Source organism: Triturus cristatus, chromosome 6 (genome assembly GCF_964204655.1).
Source record: "Triturus cristatus chromosome 6, aTriCri1.1, whole genome shotgun sequence".
Lineage (NCBI taxonomy): Eukaryota > Metazoa > Chordata > Amphibia > Caudata > Salamandridae > Triturus > Triturus cristatus.
In genome coordinates, this window is record NC_140589.1 from 1,924,686,179 (window position 1) to 1,924,704,321 (window position 18,143).

An 18,143-nucleotide genomic window follows, 5' to 3' on the forward strand; every position below is an offset into this window, starting at 1 on the left:
CCCACTAGGCATCAGGGATGATTGTTTTTTTTTATAAAAGAGTGTTGGGGGCTGCCCAAAATGGGCTTGCCAATGCCTCCTTCTCCAACAAAAAATTGCCAGTCTTTCTGCTCCCATGGGGCAGAGGGCAGAAAGGGGACAATATCCTCAAACTGGCCCACGCAGAGGAAAAAAGCCCACTTGGTACCAGAGAAATGTTTAGGGGCTTGTCAGGGAGTGACCCCTTAGGCAACTGTTGCTCCCCTTTTTTTTGTGAACACGTTTTGACTGCTTCAGGTCCCATTGGGAGTAGATCAGCGATATTTTTAGTCAAATCTGCTCCCAAGGGGGCAGAAAACCACTAGACACTAGTGAATGTTTCTGTGTGTGTGTGTGTGTGTGAGTGTGTGAAGAGGAGTTTGCCTGATGGTCTATGTTTACTGCCGATAGGCTGGCTCTGTGTGAACCTGCATATTTTTGCCAGTGTGAGAGGACTTGTACATAGCTAGCAGTGTGTATGGACTAGTGCTCAGCTGGCAGTAAGCACAAACGGTCACTTGGCTAGCAGTCTGCATGGATGGCACATGTCTGGCAATGTGTGTAGACTATTACTTGGCTGGCGATGTGTGTGGATTGTGACTTGAATGGCAAGGTGCTTGGACTGTGGCTTGGCTGGTGATGTGTTTGGATCGTACTTGGCTGGCGGTGTGCATGGATGGCACTTGGTTGGTGGTGTGAGTGGATGGCGCTTGGCTGCAGATAGCTTGCATGGATCCCCCAGAATCCCCTGCCACTTTTTGACACTTTATACTCATGTCCAATCTCATTTCTTTTTTAAACCTATTAAAAGTGAACAAATTAATCACACTGTCCGTTATCCATAACACAATCTGAGATACTGCACCAGATTTGCTAGAAGTAATCATTCATCATCTGACAAATTGGGCACACTTAAAAATAAGGCATTTCTGTGCTTAGAGTATCACCTGTAGATTACATGCCGGTGAAAAGTAAATGACCATTCATTGTGGGCAGAGAGAAATGTATGTGTCGATAGAGGAGATGGTCCTTGAACTGGATTGTGCCTGATGCCTCTTTGTTTCTTCTTTGATGTCTTCACAGCAGCCATCCCACGCGGACGCACTGGAAATGAGGCTGATTCAGGTCTAGTACCTTATATTTGTGGAAGTCAAACGGTAAGAAATTAGACACGGGTCAAAATAGGTCTCTGTTGTGGGTGGATTTGGGTTTGTGGAGGTGGGAAAGAGCCTTCACTGATGTTCTTTGGTATCTAGTCAACTAATGTTGGGTTTGATTTTGAGCAGCCTATTACAACACCCCAATGTACATACAGAAGAGATTTGAGCAATTCAGATGTGGTGCTGGAGATGTCAAGATCATTCAAAGGACCATGATGCTTTCTGTGTCTTTGGGGTTGTGCTAGGTTTCTGGAGAGAGAAACCCACAATTGGAGAATAAAAATGATTTTTAATTAAAACACACACACACACCCATACACACACACACACACACACACGCATACACACACACACACACACGAGGTTTCTTTTTTTTAGTTGTTTTCCTTCTTTGAGTGTATTTCAGTGTGTGTGCAAGCGTGTGAGTATGTAAACGTGTGTGAATGTGCCTTTATTTTTTGTACATTAAACCTACTTATTTACATTTGCTTGTTTTTCCAGTAGGGTTCTTTTTATGTTGATGAAATAAACATTCTGCCTGCAAAGCAAATGGTTAAGAAAAGTGTTTATACAGCTAGCTTGAATGCAAAGCGAAAAATCCATCTGTCGGAGAAGGACAATTTGCCAGAGCTTCTCCCCTGCCACATGAATCTTTCCTACTGGGCCTCTTGTTGGGCCCACAGCCACTGACATTTTCTCCTTTACTCCCCCGTAGGAACACCCACTTATTCCCTTCTCCCTCCTCATTTCCATCAACAGGCACTCCTGTTTGATGCCCCAGGCAGTCCAACAGTTGTCCCTATGCATTTTGTCCTTTCAGCGTTCTAACCACAAGAGCCAACTATCAAAGGGAGGTAAGCCTGGAGCAGAACCAAGAGTCACGATAGCATCCAGTGGAAGTAATGTTTTAATAAGAAATTGATTTTGTATTTTTGTGTGTGAGTGCATGTCTGTCTGTGTGCAACTACATGTGTGTTGGAACGTGCATGCATGAGGAGTGTGTAAGTGTTGTGTCCACTGCCCGCCCTGGTAGATTGCTAGCCCATGCACAGTGATCCTAATTGTTATCAGCTTGTGGGCATCTATAGGATGACACTTATTGATCATGCCTGATAAAATGCTGGTCTCCACTTAATGGCGTAATATCTGGCAACTCGTGGGCCATCCATGGCATGCTGCAATTCACCCCCAGTAAAATGGCTGCCAGATTAGAATGATGATAATTCTTGGCAACTTCATAATTTCATGAGAGAATTCACATTGCCTACCCATGCTAAAATGACGCGCCCTCACATAATGGTAATACTTCTTGGTATCTTGTGGCCATTTATTGCACAAAGTCCACCCACTACTAACAGCCTGAGACAACGGTAATAAATCCTGGCATGCTGTGGGCATCCATGTTGGTGCATATATGTGGCATGGTGATGGCCCTTGAAGAATGCTGGGCATTCTTGGCATATTGAGAAATGCCAGAGTCTGATCAGTCTGCCATAGAGAATGGAAGCAGAGTGCGACTCAGATGGATTGGCAAAGAATGTATAATGGGATATTCCAAAACATTTCTATTTTAACCTTGTTAGTATGTCTATTCTATAGAGCCATTGGGTAAGAACAGGACTATTACTTGCCAAGGAGAATCACCCGTAGGATGCATGACACTGAAAAGTAAACAATCATTGTGGGCAGAGAGAAAATGTATGTGTTGATGGAGGTGATGTTCCTTTCCCTGGATTGCGCCTGATGCTCTTTTTTTGCTTTTTTTGGTTTATTCGCAGAACCCATCCAACGTGGATGCACTGGATTCGAGATTTGTGACTGATTCCAGGTCTCATACCGGATATCTGTGGAAGTCACAGATGCCAGTGGGATGTATGACGTAACAACGCGAGTCATTACAACGCGTGCAGTTACATCGCGGTCGTTACAACGACTGCGATGTTACCACGCTATGCCATTACAACGCAAGTCTTTACATCGACTTGCGCTAGATGGCGTGCTAACATTAGAAAAGTGTAATTTACTATTCCAACTCCAGTCCACTAAACAGTAGGGAAGGTGTTGGGATAGTAAACTACACTATTTCTAATGTTAGCACGCCATCTAGCGGAAGTCGATGTAAAGACTTGCGTTGTAATGGCATAGCGTGGTTACATCGCGTTCGTTGTAACGACCGCGATGTAACAGCATCGCGGTGTACTGACTGCGATGTTAAGGATGTTTCCCATGCCAGTGTTGCATCCCTCAGTTGACGTTCCACAGATTAGGCCGTGCATTCATGCTGGGCCCCATGATCGCAGAGGGTAAGTGATGGGATACACACCCATATGTCTGAGTGTTTCCTCTGTCCTCAGTGCGTGCTCTGATACAAGTCTCTAGCTGTCGATCCTGTTATATACCTGAGGCTTTTTTATATTCTGCTTCCCTCAGTTATAAACTTATTTCCTCTACAAGACTGAGGAAGCCATGGCTGCTCTACGCTCATTCCATCCACTAACCCACCTGCTCTCACCAGATTGATGTTATTTCCTTCCACTCCATCCATACACAACGCTTTTTGCCAATCAATGTTTATGTTTATGTAGTTAAGGACTCAATTCATGATGTCATTACTTTTAGGCTTCTGAGATGTCCTATGTGGTATTGGCTGGAGGTTAGTGGACTGCCCATGTTTTCTAAGTCACTACTTTCATACCTTCCAAGTTAGCTCAGTGTAAAACACTTATGGGCCTGGATAGATTCTGGTCTTTCCTGACATTGGTGGGTATTTAAACCATGGGAAACTATAAAAGATGCATTTTCTTGATAAATAACATTAAAGGTAAAATCAACTTCCTTTCTAAGAGTTTGTGCCTATCTTCCTACTAAGCCAAGAAAATGTTGAGGACTGTAGGCAGCTCAGACATGACAGAGGTTGTGACAATGTTTAGTGCAGTCGACTCCTGCACTCAGTTTAGCTTGATGCCCTTTTTTAATGTCTTCACAGCTACCAGATTGCCTGACATGGGAGCATCCTGGCCACTGAAATCATAGTTCGTGTGCTGGGATATGAATCATGGTGGGATACAAATGGTAGGTAAGAGGGGATGTAAGTGGATTGAGTTGGAACCATGTCTGTGAATGCTTTCCCTTGGGGTCCCACGCTAGTGATGAAGAAATTGCCTCTATTATACTTATTCAGCATGACATGTCACATATATTGACCGTTGTCCCTCACAACATCTAACACTCACCTCCTCGTCCAGTTTGTTTCAATAGTGTCTTAAACGAAAGGCGCTCACTATGATTCACACTCGACTCTTTCCCATCTCCAGCATAGGCTTATGCCGGTGCACATCTTTCAAACAACTGTTTTGTGTTGACAATGCAATGCTTTCTATCTATGATAGGAGATTTATTTTGCTTGATTGTTCAAGAGCATATTTATTTTCATATCACCTACATCAATATCTCATACAATAGAGATTTGCGTTGGATCAATAGCGTAATCATCTAAAATGTCTTTGTTTTGTATTGAAATTCACGCTGACAGTTTTTAAAAATTGTGCCTTGTGACTGCACATTGGAGGGAGAAATAGAATGCAATGTAGGTCCTGACAATGGCAAGTAATAGTCTTATTCTTACCCAATGGCTCTGTACAATAGACATCCTAACAAGGTCAAACTATAAATATTTAAGAGTATCTCAATATAGATTCTTTGCCAATCCATCTCAATTCACACTCTGGTTCCATTGTCTATGGCACACCCATCAGACCCTGGCATTTCTCAACATGTCAACGATGCCCAGCATTCTCTAAGGGCCATCACCATGCCAGATATATGCACCATTGTGGATGCCTACAACATGCTAGGTTTTAATACCCTTGTCTCCAGAATTTTCTAGTAGGTGAATATTGTGCCATAAATTGCCACAAGTTGCCAACAAATATATAAGTATTATGTGAGGGCGGTCATTTTAATATGGGTAGGCAATGTGAGTTGTCTGAAAGTATCAAGTTGCCAAGAATTATCATCTTCATTCTAGGGCCACCATTTTGCTGAGATTAAATGGGCAACGTGCCATTGATGGCCCACGAGTTGCCAAGTATTTCCATCATTAACTGGGGACCAGCATTTTATCACACATGATCAATTAGTGTCATCCGATAGATGCCCACAAGCTGCCAACAATTAGGACCATTGTGCCTGGGCTATCAAATTACCATGGTGGGCACAACACTCACATGCTCTTCATAAATTTATGCAGTCACAGATCCACATACATGAACATATTGACCCACATGTATGTGCACGCACACACACATGCATGCACTCTTGCACACAAAAATATATTTTATGCAGCCTGCTTGCTGTGCACAGTTCTCGCTCATTTGCTGTACTTCATAGAATCTAAAATGGCTTCTGTGGTTTCCGTGATCTTGTTGCTTGCCTAAGGCGACCTTGATGGGCTACTAAATTAAACTTGGCTATCCTTTTTACATATGGTACATGGTCTTTGTATGACAATGGAGGATACTCAAAGCATGTGAATCTGTGAAAGATACCAATGCTGGGGAAATAGTGCAGGTAAGGTTTTTATCCTGTGACTTCCCAGAAACTGTGTTGATTGTACGGGAGTATCTGTGATCATCTTTCTGCTTCGGCAAAATACCAAGGGGTGCTAAAGTGGGTTACAAAGAGTGAGGGGATTTCTCAGTGCGGCAAGGAATGTTGTCTGCCGTTGGTAGAAGTGGTTTTTGGGGCGGCTCCTCCTCTAGGGCGGAGAAGCGTCGCCCGTTGCTTTCTCGCAGCGCGAGAAGCAGAAGCATAAAATGGTAATAACTACCATTTTATGTTTCTGCTTCTCGCAGTGAGGGAAAGCAGAACAGAAGGGATTGGTTGGAGGTAGGTGGGTGGGCGGGGCTGCTCTTCAAGCAGGGGAGGAGTGGCGTGCCCACTCCTGAGGGCACAGTGACTGTTTGATCAGCTCTCTGGGGCAGCCCAGACCTATCATGAGCACTTTGCCGTTTATCCATGCAGGTTGAAATGCAGCCTACATGGACAAAATGGCCTCCCCGTAAGCCCCTTGCTAGGCAGCATCCTCACCAATCACAACGCTACCATTGCATAGGGGAGGGATGCTGCCTTCTTCCTGTTCCTGCCGGAGGCAGGAGAGCAAGAGCAGGTGCCGAGCAGGACTGGTGCCGAGAAAACGTGGGACCCGGCCGGCGGACAAGTACATTTTTTCTTTATTATATTATTAACCCCTCCTCCTCTCCGCATTACCCCCCGCCCCGCCACCTGAGAGTAATGCTCGCCACGACAGCTGATGACCTCTTTTCGGACCTTCACAGACCCCACCACTCACCACTCACAAGAGAGCGTGATACAGAGAAGCGATCTAAACCTTTTGCGGCCAGGAGTGTAAGGGTAAGTGCATTGATAGACAGGGCTTCCAAGGGGTGGAGTGAGAGGACGTGAATAATAATATTATCCAATTGAAGTGCAGTTGTAGCGTTGCGGTGCAAATTCTGCAGTAAATGAAAGTACCTGTACTGGATAATACCCAGTGATTACTAGCGCCCGACGCAAAGGCCGAACACTATGTCCTGTGCTCACTGTGCCGTAAGACGCCTGATGCACCTCACTGATGGCAAAGCATAACGGAGTCGCATGTGCGCTCATTCAGAGAGGATAAGGCCTAGCAGATCACGGTGGAACCGCCGCTACTGGAGTGAGCACCTAGAGTGATTTGCATTTAATTGTGGCATATGGTTGGTCTGTAGTAGCAAAGTGAGCAAAAATCAGTGAACTGGAATGTAGCAAAGAGTAATTACCAATCGCTGGGATTAATTCAAGCATTAGAACAATCACTTTGTTGATCGTATCGCTAGAGGTTGCCTGATGCACTTTTTTAGTGTCTTTCAGAGCAATCAATCTGGCCTGGCAAAGAGGAAAATAAGGAGTGCACGCCGTTAAACTATAGATACCGGCAGGATCCGGAGCCCGAGTGAGAGCAGGCATTCTTTGTTGGGGGATAGACGACGGAAAGCCCTCCGACCACATACAGGTAAGATTGAGAGCCCGAGTGAGAGCAGGCATCCTTTGGAGGGGGATAGACCATACAAAGCCCTCCTACCATATACAGGTAAGATTGAGAGCCCGAGTGAGAGCAGGCATCCTTTGGAAGGAGATAGACCATAAAAAACCCTCCTACCATGTACAGGTAAGATTGACAGCGTGAGTGAGAGCAGGTATCCTTCGGAGGGGGATAGACCATGCAAAGCCCTCCTACCATACACAGACAAGATTGACAGCGTGAGTGAGAGCAGGCATCCTTTGGAGGGGGATAGACCATACAAAGCCCTCCTACCATACACAGACAAGATTGACAGCATGAGTGAGAGCAGGCATCCTTCGGAGGGGGATAGACCATGCAAAGCCCTCCTCCCATACACAGACAAGATTGAGAGCGTGAGTGAGAGCAGGCATCCTTTGGAGGGGGATAGACCATGCAAAGCCCTCCTCCCATACGCAGACAAGATTGACAGCATGAGTGAGAGCAGGCATCCTTTGGATGGGGATAGACCATGCAAAGCCCTCCTACCATGTACAGGTAAGATTGAGAGCGTGAGTGAGAGCAGACATCCTTTGGAGGGGGAGAGACCATACAAAGCCCTCCTATGATACACAGACAAGATGGACAGCGTGAGTGAGAGCAGGCATCCTTTGGAGGGAAATAGACCATGCAAAGCCCTCCTACCGTATACAGGCATGATTGAGAGGGTGAGTGAGAGCAGGCATCCTTTGGAGGGGGATCGACCTGGTACTCCTCATGTGACCTCTCAGGGTAGAACGATTCAAACCATTGCACTGGAGTGGTCACTGAAGTGTGAAACAGACTGAAGTCAGAATCGGAAGATGAGACAAAGTGTTTGAGAAGGATCAACATGCTTATGGAGCCTTGGTTAGCTGAACCACACAAGACGGTCCCGGTATTCACAAGTGCGATTTCTGTTCCACAGTAATGACAACATTCAGATTTGTTCTCTTAAGAAAATACATTCATTGTTAGTTTTAAATCTTACGAAAGTTTGTTAGCTCTTGCTGTTACATTTTATGCAACTGTGTGGCGCATTAATAGGTGCGGTAACACTGAGTTAATTTTACTCGTTTGGGTAATTCTATGTGGATTTTGAGCAAAATAATGCCGATGCGCCAGAATGCCCATTGTTTAAGGTTAAAAATAAGAAAAAGAGATTTAAATATCCTACACATGCCTCAGAGTGATGCTTCCTTTGCCCTCAAGGATGAATCCCATTCTACGATTCATAAGTGCGTACACTTCTTAGCTTGTACTTGGGTGGTGAAGCTTGTCCAGAAATGGGACTTTTAATCACTTTAATTTTCATCTGCTGACCTTCCCAGTGAGGCATTCATAGGAATGCTTATGTTGTACAAACTCTGCTTGCATTGTGAAAGTTTATCTCAAGCCTCACAATCTAAAGTGGATTCTGGAATGTACCGTACTTCATGCAGTGTAGAGTGGACACTGGAAGCAGCATGACAAGGGGAGTCTATAATGCGTCTACAGTTTATGCAGAGCAAGGTCGGGGGACCGATGAGTGATGTGCAGAGAGGTAATTTGTGTGTGTAGAGTGACACAATACTTTGAGTCTTTCACTAATGCTATTTATTGTGTCTTTGAAGCACTCACTGTGGCATGGAACATCTGGAATATTTTAGAAGAGCAGCCCTACAATTATCAACCACATCTGTCATCGTCTGGAAGAGTAAGTGTAAGTGACAGAGAATATCAGTGGAGAGAAGTGAACTGTATGGTTCCTTATTTCTTTGGCTCCACCTGCATACTCTGTTGTTGTCCTTCGGGAATTAGTGACTAAGATCCAACCTCATTTCACGCCACCTGCTGCTCCTCATCTGTAACTGCGATGTCCAATCTGTAAACTACAGCGGCTCCATTACTATCCTGTAATTCACCTGCTCTCACCACACTGACATCACGTCTATCTTTCCTAGTCCTGTCTGGCTCGCTTTTCTTTCCACCCTGGTTCTTACCTGCCAGAACCTGTTGCTCCTGTTGTTTACCCACCTTAACACTTTATAGCCAGACTTCTTGGCTTTGCCAGTGCATGTTGAGGCAGTATCCATATTACAGATGCATTGTGGAACCATATTTAATATATGTGTTGTTATACATCATTTTAAAGTGTAATAGAAAGCTTATCTGATCGTAATCCATAAATGGCCTTTTTTGAAAAACAAACTATTCCTGCACCATTTTTGATGATCTTGCAATAAATTCCAGAAGAAAATAACACTCCCATAATTTACATTTACAAATTTGTCAGAATATATGCATTCATTTAACGCAACCAGAAAAGGGGTGTGGATCAGTTTGCGCCCATGTCTAAATCTACAGAAAAGAAGCACACATTTGCCCTGGTTTCTTTAATCCCTTGGGCGCGGGTTTATTTTCCGCGCTGTGCGGGAGAAATAAACGGTGGGCGGGATTCGGACGGCTCCCGGCCGTCGTGTGCACACGCCCACCGTGATGCATGAGGGCCGGGAGCCGTCATGAGCATACAAGGGATTAATTTGCATCAGTGCAAACGTCTGTGGTCTTTAGAACTTTTTGTAATTAGAAAGACAAGCTGAAATCAGTTATATCTCCGCCCTCTCCAAAACTTCTCAGGCCCTTCTCACTCTGCCACAGCTGCTCATAGCTACCAAGATTCCCCTGGTTCAGAATTGAGCAGCTAATCTAGTCCATGCTGTTTGTTTCTTTAGATTTTAGGACTTATTTTCCTGATTTTATACAGCTAAACAAGGACTGCAAGTCTTGGAATGAAAAGTAAAAATCCGGACTAAAGCAGATAGTCAGGCCTGGACCTGGTGAACTTGTAAGGCAGGGAAGTTCCTGCCAGCTCTGTTTTGCCGTGTCTACACTCCAGTAATATAAAGCTTGGTCCTAACGTGAGCATTGTGCGACTGAGCACTCCATAGTGATAATAATAATCCAGGAAAGATCTTAACACTTATTCTGTTTCTTACTTGTGAAAAAGGTGCAGGAGGTGCACCAAAAGCCAAATTGGTCACTATGTATTGAAATACAAGTAATGTAATTGTTCAGTGCACCATTGCTGTTTGGAGCATGATTAGCTAACTTTTTCGTTCAAGTTACCTAAAAATGTAAAAGTTTTATTCTGTTTCATTAGCCCTAACTGAAATGTATATTTATATTTCTCTTCTAGGCGACAGAGCTTTTCTTTGAAATATGTCTGCTTCCAGCACAAGCACGCAGCACAAATAAATAACGTTGCTATATTGCTGCAAATTGGAGAATAAAAATAACGTCAAGAATTAATGTTGCTGTCTAGATGTGATTTTGTGTTGCATCACTTCATTCTGTTTCATGCTGCCCAGTCTAGCTGTATACCGTTCATACTCTCACTGACCGTTTGAATAAAGTGAAAGCAGTGGAAATTGAGGTTGTGATTTTGAGGAACATTTATGATGAAACAAAGTGTTGTGCTTCCATTGTGCCTGAGCTTAGATTGGAATAATTCCATAATGCTGGGCATAGGTCCCCGTCCCAACTAAGATGATGTACATAGTGCACAAACTGTGCTTTCATACCAGAAGTGGACTACCGTTTCTGTGCATGGCTCTGTGCAGTGAGCGGCTGCCAGGAGCGACTTCTTCATATGTGTAGTACTCTTGCCTAAACACTGCTAACAAACACCTGCACCAGACGATTTATTGATCCCAAACATGTCAGAGGTTTTTGTGATGGCCGGATAAGCAACATGAAGAGAAGCCCTAAGGACGCAGGGACTGTTTTAGAGTTTGGTGCATTGGGGTTACTCCGTGACGGACGTGGTGGATATCCCATGCGCAAATTACGATGCCATTATATCCAGTCGAACTTATAATACGGCGGACATGATATCCCTCATGTTTGTGACATTGTGACCTGTCCTCCAAGCTCTAAATCTACCCATTGTATAAAATATGTGCTGCAGAGAAAAAGCAAACTCGGCACACTCAGCAGATGCTGAGCTAGTGGTATTAGCCGGGTTTGCTGTCTCATCATTAGTAAGCATTGGCAAAGCTAATAGCCTTCGCCTTTATAAAAATGAGTACTGAGCGACAGGTTTTGTGATAGCGTAGTTAGAAAAGTTAGAGATAAATTGATATATTGAAGGAAAAGCACATTTTTTTCTTAACGTATCTCGAAATTGAACATTGAGTTCAATATTGTCAATCTTGATAAATAACGGGTTATTTTTTGAAATTCACACAGAAAGCACAGGCCACAATTTAAATAGCCTATTGCATGTGGTCCAGCTTCAAAATGACAGTGAGGACTAGTTGCAGGCAGTGAAAAGAACAACAGCTGCCTGAGGAAGTGTCAGAATTTAAAGGGTGTCATTAACTTTCCATCCAATGAGGAACGGAAACAAATACTCAGTATTACAGAGTTTGCCATGTAATCATACCAGGCCAAAATAGACCTGTGGCTGTGTGTTTATGGATTAGGAGAGGGGTGGAAAGCAAGATCGGCAATACTCGAAGGCAGGGATGGGAGAGGAAAGCAGCACATGGGGAGACACGAAGTGATGTAAGCTTTGTGTTTTTCTGCTCATGTGCCCCGAATTGCATTTCATGTGTTCATGCACACATCATAAATGCATATTCATTTAGTATCATTTATATATGTTTATCATATAATGTGCTGCTTTATTTTAGGTTGATAGAGGACTTTGGAGCTCTATATAACTGAGTTGTGTTTGGAGGTAAGTCTGCAAAAATGCTGATATGAGTGCCTTTGGATGGATGATTTATCTCTGATCCCTTTAGTATATTGTTGCAGTTGTAACATGGAGTGGTGCCTTTGTGTTACATAGTGAAAATAACCTCCTGATGAAGAACCAAGGGTCCAAAACGCTTTGAGGGTTTTGGTTTGAACTTATTTTTGTTGGAAGTGAATTCATCAATATATAAATGTTGAATAAATAGAAAGTTAGTTGAATGAAAGAAACAAATTCAATATACTTCGAATTATCGATCCAAACAATGGTTTTATCCAAGAATATTTTTTGATAAGATGGGTTTATAAAACATTGTAACCCAAGTCTGCCACAGGGCATTTATTAGCATTAATTTCATACCCTGGGTCAGTGGGTGATACCCGCCAGTACCCTTCACATTTGAGGCATTGATCGCATATCGTTGAACGGTGGAGTGCATTAAGTTAATCAGCATTCATTGTAACTTTCTAAAAGTGGCATTTTCAAAATTGTACCATAAAATCCTACTTAACCAATAAAGAGGATTTTATATTCCAATTTCTCAGATACCAAACATGAAGGGCCATATGTAGGTAGCCTCACATTTACCGATTCATAAATACCGAATTTTACCGATTCGGTATTTATGAATCGGTAAATGTGATGTAGGTAATGATACGGTAAAGTTTACTGAATCGGAAAAATTCGGTAATTATGAATCGGTATTTACCGATTCGGTAATGAGGCATACCTTCCCATTGATTCCTATGGGCCTGGAGGCCCAGAGGAATCAATGGGAAGGTATGCCTCATTACCGAATCGGTAAATACCGATTCGGTAATGGGGGGAGCATATACAAGGGTGGCAGGGTGTCATATTGACACCCTGTTGCACCCCTGAATCTTGCATGTGTGCACATGTGGCACACATACATGCCTTAAGGGCATGTATGTCTGCCACATGGCACTCTTAAATCAGCAAAATATTGCTTTTTGCAAGGTATTCGTTATTTATCACCAACCTGTATTTGGTGGTAAATAACGAATTTCTAATTCTAATTTTCACTCTTTAGAGTGCTCCCTACATCTGATTTCAGGATTCGGTATTTACCGAATCGGTATTTTACCGATTTCTTAATTTCCGATTCGGTAAATACCGAATCCAGAACTCAGCCCCCTACATCGCAAATGCCTAAATACCGGTCGGTAACGGGATATTTACCGAATTTTGGCCGTTACCGACCGGTATTTGGCTTCCTACATGAGGCCCGAAATCTCTACCTGTTCCCACCCAATCATAAGTTAGCCCAATGTTATCCTATGGGAGAGGTAGGCCTCACAGTAGTGGAAAATGAATTTAGGAGTTTTTCACTATCTGGACATGTAGAACTTAAAGTCCAACCTTTTATTTACAATGCACCCTGCCCTATGAGCATATCTTGGGGTGGCTGACATGCAATAACAGGTGATTTTATGGCTTGGCAAGGTGGTTGTTTGGCCAAGTCGAATTGTCAGTTTAAAATTGCATTCAGGCTGCAGTGGCGGACCTGGGAGATGATTAAAAGGGCTGCTTAAGTGGGTGGCACAATAAATGCGGCAGGCCCACTAGTAGCATGTAATTTACCGGCCCTTGGTATATGGTATACCACTTTACTAGGAACTTATAGTAAATATGCCAATTATTTGTAGGCCAATTCTACCATGTTTTATGGAGTGAGCACAAGCACATTAGCACTGGTAGCAGTTGTAAAGTGCAGGCCTAAGGTCAACAAAAACAAACAAAAAAAATAGGAGGCTGAAGGCAAACATTTTGGGTGTGACCCTGCAGAGAGCGCCACGTCCAACAGTCTTTAACAAGAGACAGGTATATGAAGTCAGTATGTGATACCTTAAAGGGGTAGCTTTTCAGCCATTCATACCTCCGCTCTCGGCTCATGCTGTCAGTCCAACAGTCTCTTTTCGTCCATCTTTCTTCCCTCTATCCCTGCCGGTATTCAGAGGTTGTGGCCTCCATTCTCTCTTGAAGCCGGCTTCTCTCCTTAACCCCTCGCTGCTGACATCAGCCGCTCATACCTCCCTCCACTCTCGTCTCATGCTGTCTCTCAGCAGTGTCTTCTCCTCTGCCCTTCTTTCCTCTCTCCCCTCCAGTCACCAGAGCGTGTTGCATCCATTCCCTCTTGAAGCTGGCTTCTCTACTTAAATCCTCGCTGCTGACATCAGCCGCTCATATCTCGGCTCACGCTGTCACTCCAGCAGTCTCTTCTCCTCCGCCCTTCTTCCCTCTCTCCCCTCCAGTCATCAGAGCTTGCTGCATCCATTCCCACTTGTAGCCAGCTTCTCTGCTTACGTCCTCGCTGCTGACGTCTGCCGTTCATACCTCCGCTCTCGGCTCATGGTGTCTCTCAGCAGTCTCTAATCCTCCTCCCATCTTCCCTCTCTCCTTCAGGCTTCAGAGCTTGTGGCATCCATTCCCTCTTGAAACCGGCTTCTCTCCTTCACCCCTAGCTGCTCACATCAGCCGTTCATACCTCCGCTCTAGGCTCATGCTGTCTCTCAGCAGTCTCTTCTCCTCTGCCCTTCTTCTCTCTCTCCCCTCCAGTCTTCAGAGCTTGTTGCATCCATTCCCTCTTGAAGCCGGTTTCTCTACTGAACTCCTCGCTGCTGACATGAGCCACTCATACCTCCACTCTCATCTCATGCTGTCTCTCAGCAGTCTCTACTCCTCCATCCTTCTTCCCCCTCTCCCTTCCAGTCTTCAGAGCTTGTTGCATCCATTTCCTCTTGTTTATTTATTTTTATTTATTTTTAAGGTTTTATATAGCGCTGGCTAGACCCGGAGGTATCAGAGCGCTTTACAAGAGTATCAGACAATAATAGCAGGTTACATCTTTACAAAGGTTAAACGGTTATTAGAGCATGGCAATATAGTGACAAGTAAGGTTGAGACAAACAAAAAGGAACATATAGGTCAGGGAAAAAGCAGGCAAAAGGGAGAGATTCGGGGGGGGTAAGAGCAGGGGAAGTAGAGGAGGGAAAGAGGATGGGAGGGTGAGAGACACAGCATGGCAAGAGGAGGGGGAGGGTGACGGGTACACAAACCGGAAGACGAGTCAATGCTGCGCCCAAAGTCCAGTAAACTGTGATCCCAGGGGGAGTGGTATCATTACCCCAACTTTCCCTCCTGAATCCGGCTTCTCTCCTTAACTCCTCGCTGCTGACATCAGCCGTTCATACCTCCCTCCACTCTCGTCTCATGGTGTCTCTCCTGCAGACTCCTTCTCCTCCGCCTGTCTTCTTCACTTGTTTGAAACCTTTCATGTGCCACACTGGTGCTGCCCTTGTGTTCTCAGTGTTAATGTCACTGCTTGAAGGGCCTCGGTGCTCAGATGTGGAGTCTCCCCTGCAGTCATGGTCTGATTGCTTCTGTCCTCGGAGGGAGTCTTTTGGGAACTACGGACGGTAGAATATCTGTCTTTAGGGCTGAACTCAAGACTTTTCAGACCCTGCCTGCTATCTTCTCATAGTGCCAGGACGCTCCTGTTAGAGCAGTTGTGCTGTTTGCACCTACGAAGTTGGTTCCATTCACTCACTCATTCATTCATTCAGTGACCTTGAGCAGCATGACTTACTGATCACTGCCAATAAGGTTTCCATCCCCATGGTTAGAGCTCCCTGACATGACTGAACGTCATAGGGATGATTGACAGTGGCTCAGTGGCTACCCTGGTGCTGCTAGCCCTCGCCACCACCTTTGACGTGTTGGATGCCACCACGGTGCTTGATTGCCTTAAGTCAGTAGCTTTACTTGAAAGGTTTGAATCCTTTTCTGCCCACTGCACCACTAATGCCCGTCTCAATATTGTTCGCTCAATGCCCTATAACTGGCTGATGTCCACTGAGACTGACTGAAAACTCATGCAGGGACCGAATACTCACCATATTTATTCCACAAAATGTGTTGACTCCCTCCTACTTCATGGACGGCTCCTAGGTTTTCAGTCTGACAGAGACAACACAAGAAATGTTGGATACCTCATCCCTTCAGTGCTGCTCACTGGTCTCACACTCTCCACCTATAGCCGTGGTCACTTCTCTTTGGTCTCTCGCTCTGGTCTCATCCTTCTGGTATTCACTGATGTCTAATCCCTTTATTCTTCAGTTCATGCCTCATCCCTTTGTTCTTCGTGTTTGTCTTGAATCTTTGGTCTTTAGTGCTGATCTAATCCCTTTATTTTTCAGTTCAAGGCTCATCCCTTTGTTGCTCAGTGCTCGGCTTCTTCCTTTGGTCTTTAGTGGCGGTCTAATTCCTTTATTCTTTATGCCTCATTCCTTTGTTCTTCTTGTTTGTCTTGTATCTTTTGGCTTTAGTGCTGCTCTCATTCTTTGTATCTTCATGATTGGAATACTTCTATCTGTCTTCTTTTGTGGTCTCCTAAATTCAGTATTGAAAGGTGGCCTTGCGCCCTCTCTTTGTATCACATGTCTCTTGCTTCAGGTTTTCTCTTCATTCCCAGCCCTTCATCCTCCCATTGTCAGATTGTTGTTATGATCCCGCCTCCCAAGAGCCAGCTGCCTTCAGATATTGTCCACCTAGATACTGGTGCACACACTCGTTATACCCACCTCTAGCTTCTAACTCCTGTCCTACCTGTTCACTCTCTCACTTCAGGTGACTCCATCCCATCTCTCTCTACAGCCTCCCATTGTCAGATTCTTTTTGCGCTCCCGCCTCCCCAGAGCCAGCTGCCATCAGGTATTGGCCTTTGGATACTGGTGCACACACTCGTTATACCACCTCTGTCTACTCCCTTTAGCTTCTAACTCCAGTCCTACCTGTTCACTCTCTCACTGTAGGTGACTGCTTCCAATCTCTCTACCTCCTCCCCAAGTCCAGTTCATGGAGTAGATGTAATTTAGCATAATCTCTTTGCGTTGTCTGTCTGTCTGTCTAGAAATATGCGGAAAATGCGATTTTTTTTTAGCTAAATTTGAGGTTTGCAGTGAATTCTGGGTAAGAAAACTTTGGAGGATCCATGCAAACCTTACCTCACTGGACTCCTTTGGGTGTCTAGTTTTCAGAAATATTTCTGTGTGGTAGGTTTCCCTAAATGGCTGCCAAGCCCGGGACCAGATACGCAGGTGACCCCCTTGCAAAGCCAGGTCATTATGTGATGGATAATTTTGATGACTCCACAATATATTTGGCCCCTTCTCTGCTGTGGGTTCTTGGCTTACCCACACAAGTTAGGCTCCATTTTTATCTGGATACTGGAGAAAACTCTGGGTGAGATTTTATTTCTGTGTGGGAAAGTTGTGGGATCAATGGGCAACATAAATTTCCTACCACTACAGCGATCCCCAGGTCTCCTGATAAAAATGGTACCTCATGTATGTGGGTGGGCCACGTACCCATGACAGGGAAGGGCCTAAAAAGTATTGCGGAGGCATCAAAATTATCGATTACAAAAGGTTCTGGTTTTGGAAGGGAGGAACCTGTGTTTTTGGTACAGGGTTAGGCAGCCATCTAGGGGAACCTACCAAACCCCAACATTTCTCAGATCTAGACACCCGGGGGAGTCCAGGGAGGTGTGACATGCGTGGAATGTGCCGCGATTTGTTGCCCAGAATCCCCTGCATACCTCAAATTTAGCTGAAAAAATCATTTTTTCCTTACATTTCTGTCTAGGATTGCCGTGCCAGCACAAATTTCCTACAAGCTTGCGTTCCCCTTATTATCCTGAGTAAAATGATACCTCACTTGTTTGGGTGTCCAATGCACAATTGCCTAACAACCCATATAAAATAAATGTAGCGCTTAGAACTTGCTGTGCTATCCCGTATATCTCTAAGTTTTTGGCCTTTCCTCGTCGCAGGCCCATGGCCGACCCATACAAGTGAGGTATCATTTTAATTGGGAGACCAAGGAGATCTCTCTCTAACCTCTCTATTCAGTCACCTTCCTTCCTCAGTCAGTCTTTGTCCTCCTTTAAGTGCCCACTTTTTAGTAACTCCCCTCTCCTTTCACTTAGCTTTGTCCCTCTTTCCATCCCTCTTTCCGTCACTCTTCTTCCTCTATTTGCTTCAGGTTCACCTCAAAGGTTCCCTCCCTTTGCTTCCAGTTACACTTCCTTTGCTTCCAGTTACCCTCCATCATTCAATAGAGCAAGCTG